The sequence below is a fragment of the Micropterus salmoides genome, unplaced genomic scaffold (genome assembly GCF_014851395.1).
Source record: "Micropterus salmoides isolate LMB-PRFRI ecotype aquatic unplaced genomic scaffold, ASM1485139v1 Ms_hic_scaffold_1105, whole genome shotgun sequence".
Lineage (NCBI taxonomy): Eukaryota > Metazoa > Chordata > Actinopteri > Centrarchiformes > Centrarchidae > Micropterus > Micropterus salmoides.
Window position 1 is genome coordinate 1 of NW_024040159.1, and position 11691 is coordinate 11691.

Genomic DNA, 11691 nt, shown 5'->3' on the forward strand with positions numbered 1-11691 from the left:
GCTGCCGTCTCTTCCTCCACAAACGGAGCCTGACATTAGTGACTGGACCGTCGCCCGCCTCCAACAATTCCTCAGAGGGAAAAACATTCCCTCCAACCGCAACATAGCCTCCAGCAATACTCAGGCAACAACAAACACCAGGCCTCGCACAATTCCGGTTCTCTGCCAGGGTCGGCCACGGCCAGTGGCATCACGCATGATGGCATCTCTGCATCCTTCCATACGTTAAGGATACATGTCCCCAGCAATTAACTGAACTCAAGATCCATGTTCCTGCCGGCCTTTTCTTGAAGTGTCAGTATTTACCAGATGTCATCTGCCTGTAATCCATCCAACCGTCCCAGTCTATCCGACATCACCATCCGCACCTCCGACCAGGGGCGGACTGGCACAATAATTCAGGCCGGGCGTTTGACTCCATCCCAGACCACCGCATTCACGCAAACCACCAAACCGCTAGTTTGTGGTCTAATCCCATTCCTCGACACAACTGGTATCAAACTGGGCAATCTTCGCTACCGCATTCATCTGGATTTAGTCGCACGCAGAAGCTGCTGTTGCCACGGTTACAGCAGTGTTTTGCCATCTTTTCTAATGAGCACAATGACACCACCCACCCATACCACATAACGCGTAGCTAGCTACACAGGAGGGGGCTGTTCCTCGTCCGAAAAGGTTTATATACACTCACACACAAACGCTAAAACACATGGCCACGTGCTAGATTAATTAATTACTGATCTCGCTATATTATACATTTGCTATATTGTACGTTTCGCTAATCAGGCAGCTGGCCGTACCCTGCAATTTAACCCGGATACATACTGGAGCGTTCTCAACTCTTAATTCTAAGGTCGCATCTATTCAGCTCGTACATCCCTCTCTTGCAGGTCATCGGAGCCCCTCACCCAGCCTCAGCATGCATAGGAAGCGCTCCACTACCCCATTCACGCCCCCTTTTTACTGACGAAACACCCCAGCGTTCATCATTTCTCACCCGCCACGCCCCCATCTCACATCATCCCTAGGCCCGCAGACTCACATCCTTCTGTTAATATCCCAACGCTAAAGGGAACTGACAAACAGGGCAGGCCAGTTTTCATCAAGCGGGCACGATGGTCTGCATTAATTCAAACACCGGGGCCGCACTCTTACACTGCAGGCTCTGCATGTCTGCTCCTTCTGCGTAGCAGCACTACTCCATCACACCAGCAGACTCCAGCGCTGCACCTCGGTATGATCATTTCAGTCGCAGTCCTTCCAGACACTCCTCACCCATGCCACGATCGCATTAGAGTTAGACTTCTAGACACCGAGTCCAGCCTTCCTTCCTCAGCACTCACAAACTTACCTCGTCATCACAGCCGCCATCTTTGGGGGTTTTAAGGGTCTAGTGAGTCCACACTCATCCACCCAGATAACACTACACTGCAAAAACTGAGCTCTCAAAAACAAGAAAGAAAAGCATTAAAATGGGGGAAATCTTACTTAAAATAAGCAAAATTATCTGCCAACAGAACAAGAATATTTCACTTGCTACTTAAGGCCAAAAAACTTGAAACAAGTGAAATTCCTCACCTCACTCCTTCGCAGACTCATGAATATCGCTATACATCGGTTCATCCTCAGGGCAGCTCGCATTTCTGCCACCACAGGACCATTAGCAATCCATCCTTTCATCTCTTATTCATTTTCAGACACCGGGCCACAGCACCATACTGCATCTTCATCCAATACCAGTCTCACCGTTTCAGCCACGTCATTTTACCAGCTCTGCAGCTAAGAAACCTCTCTGACGCGTCACAGGAATCCATCCTCTACCGCATCTGCCCAAGCTTCTCATTAATTCAATTCAATCAGCTTTATTGGCACGAATGTATAACAACAATATTGCCAAAGCTACAAAGCTCTCAACATACCAACTACCCAAATCGCTTCAAAGCATCACGTCACCTTTCATCAGACATTCTCCTCTCAGGACCTCACGTCCAACCGCAATTTCAGCACAAATGCTCTTTCAGACCAAGTCTGTTCCTCCGCTATGACCCAGGCTCGAGGAACTCAAACCCGACCTTAATCTGACTCTTCTGGGGGCTTGAAATAAACTCTTTTGAGACGGAACCCCCACACTAAGTCTCTCTGCCCGGTCTTCTGTACACCCCTTCAGGCCAGCAGCCTATCAGACGACATCCTTCTTCCACCATCACCCTTCCCCTCTATATGCATTAATCCATCCTCTATAATCCATGCATTCCGTATTTGCATGTACCTCTAAATCACACATCGCTGTGGCGTGGTCCTTGCTAGTCAAATCACTGTTGTGTGTCCGTACCAGATCCTACCAGTCCACTTGATTATGTGTTACATGTACATGTGAGTTTCTCAGGTCTCAGTGTTCTGCATTTCTCAGCAAAGAAAAGCAACCTGACTCAAAAGTGAACACACAAAAAAAATTGTTTCCTCCTCTTGTAATTAAAACTCTGCTTTTCATCACGTTCAGTAAAACAGCCTCATTCACAGGTCCAATGCATTCCTGTTCCTTCACTGCACCTGCAGACTGTGTGACATCCTGCCTCAGTTCACACAGAGATAAAGAGTCAGAATGACTGTGAGTGAGTTGCAAACTGTAATTGTTAAAAAAGATTCCGCTTTCATATAATCCACTTCTTCTTTCTGAAATGTTTCTCAATACTTATATATGACTGTGCTCAGCATGAGACTTTTTGCATCCCATACTGCTGCAGCACATCTCTTTGAACTTAAACTGTTATAAAGGTAATTTTTCACTTTCTAAAGATGCACTTGAAGTGTCAAGTGATGCATCAAACCAACTTTTACACCAGTCTTGTTTTGGTGCTTAAAATAGGGAGAGTTTAAAAATGTGTTGTGTCTGGGATTTTTACAGTGAAACAGGTTTAATACCAACAGGCCATAACAATATTTTCTTATTCTCTCTTATTATTTTATTTAACAAATGTTACAACTTTATTGTGATATTTATGTTAACTGGCAGTAAGCTTGTGAATATTAATAATCTAATGAGGAAGGAAATGTAGTCGTTTAACAGCCTGATATCCATCTTCTGCTTACTGACCACAGAGGAAGGCTTCTTTAAAGACAGCATCCTTCTTCATTGTAAGTAGAATTGTTTATTGATGTGACTGAAACTGTATATCTCCTGTGTACATTATTTTATCTCTGACATGTTTTATTGTCTCTGAAGCCACACAGAGAGATGAGAGGAGCAGCTATGAGTTTAACTGCAGCAGCGAGAGGATTTGTCGTCTCCCTTCTCTCTGTGTCAGGTACTGAATATCTAAACTTACATTATTGCATTAAAAGGAAGAATCTGTGAAAATGTGGGTCTTGTAAAAGTAGGCTGAAGGTCACATGTGGAAATAAGTGGATCAGAATTGTGTGAAAGGCAAACTAGAAACATTGGTTTTATTTACAATTGTGGAAACTCCCCAGATTAATACATTTTTATATAGTTGTTGTTTGTGTAAATTTTAATGGATATTAGGACTCTCGTTTTTAACTTCTTTTGCTCTTTCCTTTGCATAAATTATCTGTTTGCTAAGCACTTTTACATGCTATAAATTGATAATATTGTGGGTTTCATTGGTGACTTTTTTCCTGTCACTCTTTAAAAACCTATAGTCCTGTAGGAGGAATTGTTCCATCATTACCACAGCTGTAGTTGCTTCAGTCTTTTCTGTCCTGGTTGCAATCATCTGTAAGAATTCACTATTCAGATGAAAAACCCACTCATGTAAAATATGTCTGTGCAGTTTCTACCTGAACAGCCAGAGGAGCAGGATAACCTTCAGTATGCCAGCATTCACTTCACCAACAACCAGGCAGATCCTCTCTACTCCAACATCAGACCAGCTCGCTCCCTCAGACACACGGAGCAACAAGATTTCATGGAGTACGCTGTTGTCACATTTAAGAGTAATACTGCCCCGAGGTGAGCAGCTCTTCTCACATTATCCTCACTACAATTGTTGTAGTCAAGACAACCCAAACCGAGACTATGTGAAGACCAAGACCAGAGTTTATTGAGACTGAGACAAGAACAAGACTTTTAAGGGCTGAGACCAAGTCGAGACCAAGACCAGTTCCCCACATTACATGACACACAATAAAATGTGGAACGAGATCATAGGTACTTCTCAGGTTGATCTGAAAGATCCACATTCCCAGTAAAACACCCACATACAAACACTAAGAGCTGAAATCAACAAAAGCATCTTTATTCAACACTCCTTTTCCATGTTTACCATCGCAGGAAGGGGGAACATATTTTTAAGTAGGATTATTGGTTGCATTTGAAGCAATACGTTTTTTTGTAGTACTCGAGACCAAGACCGGTCTCGAGTACTACAACACTACTCACTGCAAGATTCAGATGACATAACAAATGAAATAAATGTGTTGATTTGTCATTTCCCCTGTTTTTTATATTTTAAACTCTAAAACACTGTTGGGATGTGATGGTAATTATATTTTTTCAAACAATATCTTCTTTTTTTCAGATCCAGAGGTCAGGAACCTGGAGAGGATCCATCTGCATTGTACAGCACAGTCAACGACCAAAACAGATATTGCATTTATGATAATTCTGTTTCTTTTTTAGTTCTTTCTTTTAGTTAATATTTTTCTTGGGATATGCCTCTCCAAGATTTACAAATGAATTATATGCCCTAGAGAAACTTACTTTGTTTTTAGAATATGTAAAGTATTTGACTGCATTCACCTGTAAATATAATTTGTCTGACTTTTTGTAACATTTAGTCTTTTCATGTAACTTTTTTTTGAAAAATAGGTCTTATACTATCAATAAGACTGCATCATGTTACTTTTTTCCACACTGATGCAGCACAACAATTTGAACCCATGGTGTGCATCCAAGCGATGCATCAAACTGTTTCCTTCTGTTCCTGTTTAGTTTAGCATCACTGACAGACCCTAAACTATGACCACATTTACGATAAGATTTCCTTAGATAGTCTTTGTTGTTTGTTGGATGTTCTGAAGTGCCTCAAAACTAGTTTGTTACACTCTCTTAAATAGATAGACAGAAAGTTCATAGTTTGCAAAAACAACAAAGCAAGTTACTTTTTAGTGTGAACTTAAGTCTACTTGTATATTTGGTTCATTATTCATGTAAATGATGTAAAGAGGAAGGAAGTTGGGAGGATTTTACAGAGTAACGTTGTCTTTCAAGATAACTTCCTTTCATGTTAGGTAGAAGTGTTTTTGATGCGAATGATTTACTTCTGTGGACATTATTTAGCTGCAGACATCTTTTAATGTCTCTGAAGTCACACAGCGAGACGCGAGGAGCAGATATGAGGTTAACAGCAGCAGCGAGAGGATTTGTCGTCCTTCTCCTGACTGTACCAGGTGCTGTATATCTACATTTATGTATTTACATTTAGTCAGAGCAACCTGAAGTGAGTATAAGAAAGAACATTTAATTAAATTATTCATTCTGAGATCTCCATATTCCTATATTTGACCTGTTTTATGCAGTGTGATAATTTAAAACACCTTAAAACTCTGACTGCAACACCAACATTAGCTTTTGGACTCAGTGCTTCTACTTGGATGTTAAATGTCTGTATCTGGTTTGGTAGCACATAGTGGTTTGTGGATTTAATTGGATTTTTCACATATAATCTGTGTGTGTGTGTGTGTACGGATAAGGCAAATCAATTTTTAAATAAATTGTGATATACCCTTGAATTACTCATAATTATTAAATATGTGATAAAGGAAAATACACTAAAATACTAATTTATGATGCAATTTATAAAGATTTACTCAGGTGGTCTCCATGTTTACTGGGAGTCTCACTTAAAACACTATTTCTATGTATTTATTCACCTTTGTATTAATTACCTTATTTATTTATTGCCCTTTATAATCTTCAACTTAATTGTTTTTCAAATGTATTTTTTATTTTAATATTTTTGTTAATATGTTTATTATTCTTCCTTTGCATTTTCTACCCTCTTTATTATGGTATTTATTTTGTCTCCTCTTTACATTTAACTATGCATTTCTGCCTCATTACACACATTAAATAATTTTGATTTGATAATCTGTCATAATTTTCTGTAGTCCATGGCCAGTTTCAGAAAGAGGATTACTAGAAGTATGTTAAGCCTTAGATGAGGGAAACTCTGCGTTATCAGTTTAAGAGACCGAGATCAGAAAAAAAAAACGAGATCAGTAACTCCAGCAATTTATGCTGTAAAGCTAAGCTGCTCGGGAGAAGGTTTTCTTCAACAAATGCTGAGTTTCTCTGACTCTTCCCCTCCTGCGGAGCCTGAAGCAGCGGTCTGACGCAGCGTTTCATTTCCTCATTCATACTGTCGATACCAAAGCAGAAACTGAAAACATTCATTTGCAGAAGTTTTTGCAAACATCAAAGTCCCAGTTAGATATAGGTTCCGTACCCAAACATGATCTTCAACATGACCACTTTATGATCAATCTGTCATCAATGTAAGGACTGAGACAGCGACATTGTGGATTCATCCTCAGCACAGATAAAATCTATACGGGCTACTCTGTCCTTCTGTGTATCACTGTGACTCTGTGGACATTAAGGCAGCAACAGTTACACTGAAACATTTAGTGGCCTACACTACTGCAGTAATCACTGTTTCAATCAAACTAATCTATATGCCTGTAGCCTAACTGATCAATGAACAATCATTTGTCATGTTTAGGGCTGTCCCTAAAGCTAAACTGAGGCTTATTTTTGACCTCTCTCTCCCCCCCTCTCTCCCTCCCTCCCTCCTGCCATTCACCGGTCTTGTGCAGAGTTTTACGAGCATGCCGTGCTGCCGACAACTGCATGCGCGTCGCGGTTCCTCGCGGGTCTAAAAACGATATAATATTCTTTGTGTGGTTCATCAACGGTGACAAATTATCCAAAAGTCCCGCGACAACTCGGCACAACACCGGTGAAGCTGGGGCTCCATCTTTTCAGCAAGTGTTCCTCTTCTGCCACCACAAACATACAAGCTACGCCTACACATGACGACCCAGGGTTACAATTTTGGATTTATTTACGCACTTTAAAAACATTTATTGAAAGTGTTTTTCTTTACACATGTTTAGTTAAAGATCAAACATTGAAATGTATATTGTAATTGGCTGTATATTAACTTATTGTCAGAAAACTGGTGGTTCTATGTAAAATTAAACGTTGACACTAACATATAGACAAAATTGCATGTTTCGCTGCGAAGCTTCGAATCAGGCTCCACCCATAGAAGCATTGTATCTAAATGTGAAATGAGCATAATTTTTTTACATAAAATAGGCTGGACGTCTAAAACTTACAGTCAGTTTGAACAGAGACACATTTTCAAATGCAAATGACCAAAATTATTATTACTGGGTCGGACTAATCATAGGTCCATGACTAAACTGTGTCTTATCTATATTTCATCTTCAGTTATTGCCAGTGGTATTTTGTCCCTGTCAGGTTACAGGTGAATAAATATAATTAAAATCCAATGCAACATTACAGAAATTTAGTCTGGTAAATGATGAATAGCAGACTACGCTGAATAAAATGTATTATTGTTAACTAAGTGACTCCTTTCATCCTGTGATTTAAGAGAAACATCATGGTCCACGTTTTGAGCATCACTGGGTTAAAATAGAGGCTTGTTTACCTGTTGCCATGGTGAATCGTCCATCAGATCTCCATTGATGATGCTTTTTTAAATTCCCCCTGCACACACGGGACCCTGGATCAGCTATCAGCTATATCTGATGTTATGGGGAAGGCCTTCAGTCAGCAGCCATACCACAAAGTGAATTTATTTTTTAAATTAGACGGATTTGATGACTTGATCTTTAAAACTGACAGCTAGTCAACAATAGTTACGTCTGTGCCATCATCCCCTCCATGAGACTTCAGAGTTAGGGTGTATGATCTCCAACAAATATTTAATACAAGGTTTTAGTAAGCAAAAAGTAAATAAATGCTCCTCCGATTCCCCCCTAATGTCCTTTTCTATGTCTTAAATGAATGGACCGAAGCTGTTGCACCAACATTGATAAATATTCCTATTGTATCAATAAAAACTGAAACACCTGATAAAATACGTTATTCTTTTTCAGTTCTAGTTACAGAGATACGTTTTTGTGACACTGCTTATCCAGGATAGCTGTTCCCAAAAACACGCTGGTACCTTGATCCTCTTTGTCTTACAGGATATTACATAGAACCTACACAAGTTGTCCAGTCTTGTGCCATGAAGAGCCGACAGTCTACAGGTTTTCTCCCCTCTGCCTCTAAAAGTCTTTAAAATGACATGAAAACCTGTAGACTGTTAATTCTCCATGGCAAAGGGTTTGACTCCCAACGCAGTTTTGTACATGTGCAGTAGTTCAGTTAAGTTTTACAAAAATAAATATATGAAAATAAGTTTGTTCTCTGATGTTTTGAATCTGATTTTGGTTTCTGATGTCATCTGTTTTTCAGTGGTACAGAGTCAGAATGGCTGGGGAGTGACTTACACTCCAACTCAGATCTGTGCCTTAAAAGGATCAACAGTGGACATAAACTGTACCTACACATATCCATCCAGCTTAAATAATCATGATACCAAAGTTCAGGAAACATTCTGGTTTACGAAAGAGAGTAATAAGTTCAAGTGGATCTGAAAACGGACCCAGAGTATTCAGGTCGTGTGGAGTATATTGTCAGAACAAACGCTGCACTCTGAGAATCACAGACCTGAGAGAGAGCGACTCAGCTGAGTACAAGTTCAGGTTCATAACAAACCAAGAACTTGGGAAATATACTGGTTACCTGGAGTCACTCTGTCTGTCACAGGTAACATTTTCATTTAAATAGTTTTTTGTTCCAAAGTATCAATATCAAGCAATCAGTGCTGTAAATGTTTCATGAAGAAATCTAGGCTCAAAGGTCAGTTACTAAATGAAGTTTTGTCACAGGTAACATTTTCATCTGAATATTTATCATTTAGTTTCAAGTGTTCAACATCTTATGAAGGTTACTTGCATCTGTGTGCTTGTATGTGTTGACAGTTAGAAATGAAGATTTCTGTTATTCATGTATTCAGATCTGCAGGTGCAGGTGAGCAGATCAAAGTATTCTCCCTGGGCAGAGCTGAAGTGTCACAGCAGCTGTCGTCTACCTGGCCATCCTTCTACACTGGTACAAGAACGGACAGAAAATTCAGGAAGAAACATCTACATATTCAGGCCCCTTTGATCCTGCAGGCAGCTTTTCCTGTGCTGTACGAGGATATGAGAAGTCCCGCTCTCCTTCAGTGTGTGAGTTTACATCCAGTCTTCCACTGACATGACACCATCTGGTGGAGTAGTGTAACTAATGCTGTATCATGAATATATGTGTCTTTAATGGGTGACAGTAATTGTGTGTGTGTTTGTGCAGTTTAGTTCACTCAAGCTTTTGTTTTAATTTTTAAGCACTAGTTCCACAACAATTTGAATGAGGGATACTTTCCCCAAAATAATTATTAGCAAATAATTAGTAAATATAAAAGAAAAAAAGGAAATCAGCTTTTACTATAAAGGTGTGTAATTGGTTCAGGAAACACCAGAAGAAACACAAAGTCTTCAGAATTTTTGTGACCACAGCAACTCTGGACAGCAGCAATAATCAAACATCTAAAAAAAAATGGAAATGTAATCTGTTTTTCTTTCTTTAATTTCTTCCTGAATAAATGATTCTCTTTAGGATTGAACTATCAACAACAAAAGACTGTTTAACAAAAACATTTTAAAGTTAATGTATGTTAATATCTCCTGCAGATGCTCCAAAGTTTCCCTCCGTGTCAGCGAGTCCCTCTGGTGATTTAGTGGAGGGCAGTTCAGTAAATCTGACTTGTAGCTGTGATGCTAAGCCAGCAGCTAACTATATCTGGTACAAGAGGACTAAAAATCCAGACCATGAAGATCTCAGTAAAGAACCACAGCTTGTCTTCAGCTCCATCCAGACCTCTGACTCTGGAGAGTATTACTGTGCAGCTGAGAACCAGCTGGGGAGGAGGACATCTGAATACATCATTAATGTGAAATGTGAGTGAAACACAGGTTTAATGCTATTGAGAGATTAAATACACTCAAAAATATCATCACAGTATAAATCATGTCAAGTGAACTTCTGGGATATCAGTCTGTCCAGTTAGGAAGAATAAGTAATTGTGAATCACCTGTTTTTGGAGCGGCAACAGCAAGACAACCCCCAAAAAATGAATGGTTTTGCACGTGGTGGCCGCAGACATGTTCTCTCCTTACCCTTCCTGACTGATGTTCTTTAGTTTTGCATTTTGTTAGCGTCCTCGTCACCATGGTTGCATGACGCAATATCTGCAGCCCATTCAAGTTGCACAGGTAGTCCAGCTCCTCCAGGGTGGCACATCCATATGTGCCATAGGAAGTGCAAAACTAAATCTCTGGAGTATCCTTAACTCGACAACGAAAAGATTTACCTGCCTGCTTCAAGTTTTCTGCTGTAATTCACTGAGCAGCTTCAGTACATTTAGACCACGATCAACTTTCTATATCCTGCCAAATATGCATCAACTTATGATAATCTATATTCATGTAATACAGATGCTCCAAAGCTTCCCTCTGTGTCAGTGAGTCCCTCGCTGAGATAGTGGAGGGCAGTTCAGTGACTCTGACCTGCAGCAGTGATGCTAACCCAGCAGCTAATATACCTGGTACAAGGAGAATGAAGACTCACCAAAAGCATCAGGACAGAACTTCACCATCACTGACTTCAGAGCTGAACACAGTGGGAATTATTACTGTGAAGCCCAGAACAGAAGAGGACGTCATAACTCCACCTTACATCTGATGTTGTGGCAGGTAGTTTTTCACTTCACTTACACATGTACTCATCAGACATCTTAATGAAAAGTGGGGAGATTAAGGGGTGCAATTAAATGAGGCCCTATGTGAGTTAAACCGTCCATGTGACACTTCTAGATTCCTGGATCTCTGCAATAAACTTGATGAGAACAATGTTATCATAAGCAGTCTAAGGTTAAAATCAAGGGCAACTGGACTTAGTTGAAGATACTAGAAGGTAGGGAAACTCAGCTGTTTAACCTCTGTGGGGTCGTTTGCCAAGATGATCGATACTGGGTTCTTAGTGCTCCTGGCATTTGTAATAACAGTCATTATGGTCATTAGAGTCACCTGAGGCCAAGTCTGAATGACCATCGTTGGCATCCTCACCTGAGGCCAAAGTGAACGTTTGTTAAGTTCCTGGGAAGGGATGAAAGGACAGCATTGTAAGTGGGGGACAAGTGGTGTCGCAGACCCCTCCACTGTTAAGCGACGGCTTCTCAACCGGGTGTAAATGAATATCTTCACACCCTTTCAAACCGACCATCCTCTCTGTCTAAAATGTGCACTTTATCCTTCAGTAGGGGTAAAATGCTGGATCTGACTGAGGATTTGGCCTTCAGGTTGAGCCATGTGTTTGTTAGTGGTTGTTTAGTTTCCTCAATATACAGATCTGTGCATTGCTCACTGCATTGGACCACATACACTAGATTGCTTTCTCGTGTTTGGTGTGCGGTCTTTAGGGTGAACCAGAATCTGTCTTAGCGTGTTCTTGGGTTAAGAAACACAGGGATGTGGTGTTCGCTGAAAATC

General features: G+C 40.4%; 1 long non-coding RNA gene across 1 annotated transcript; it reads left to right on the top strand.

The window, feature by feature from the left end:
* The first annotated feature begins 3204 nt into the window (after positions 1-3204).
* LOC119898412 lies at positions 3205-4604 on the top strand. Its single transcript, XR_005443541.1, has 3 exons — positions 3205-3305; positions 3792-3970; positions 4539-4604. It is a non-coding gene; the product is annotated as an uncharacterized LOC119898412 (long non-coding RNA).
* The last annotated feature ends 7087 nt before the right edge of the window (positions 4605-11691 follow it).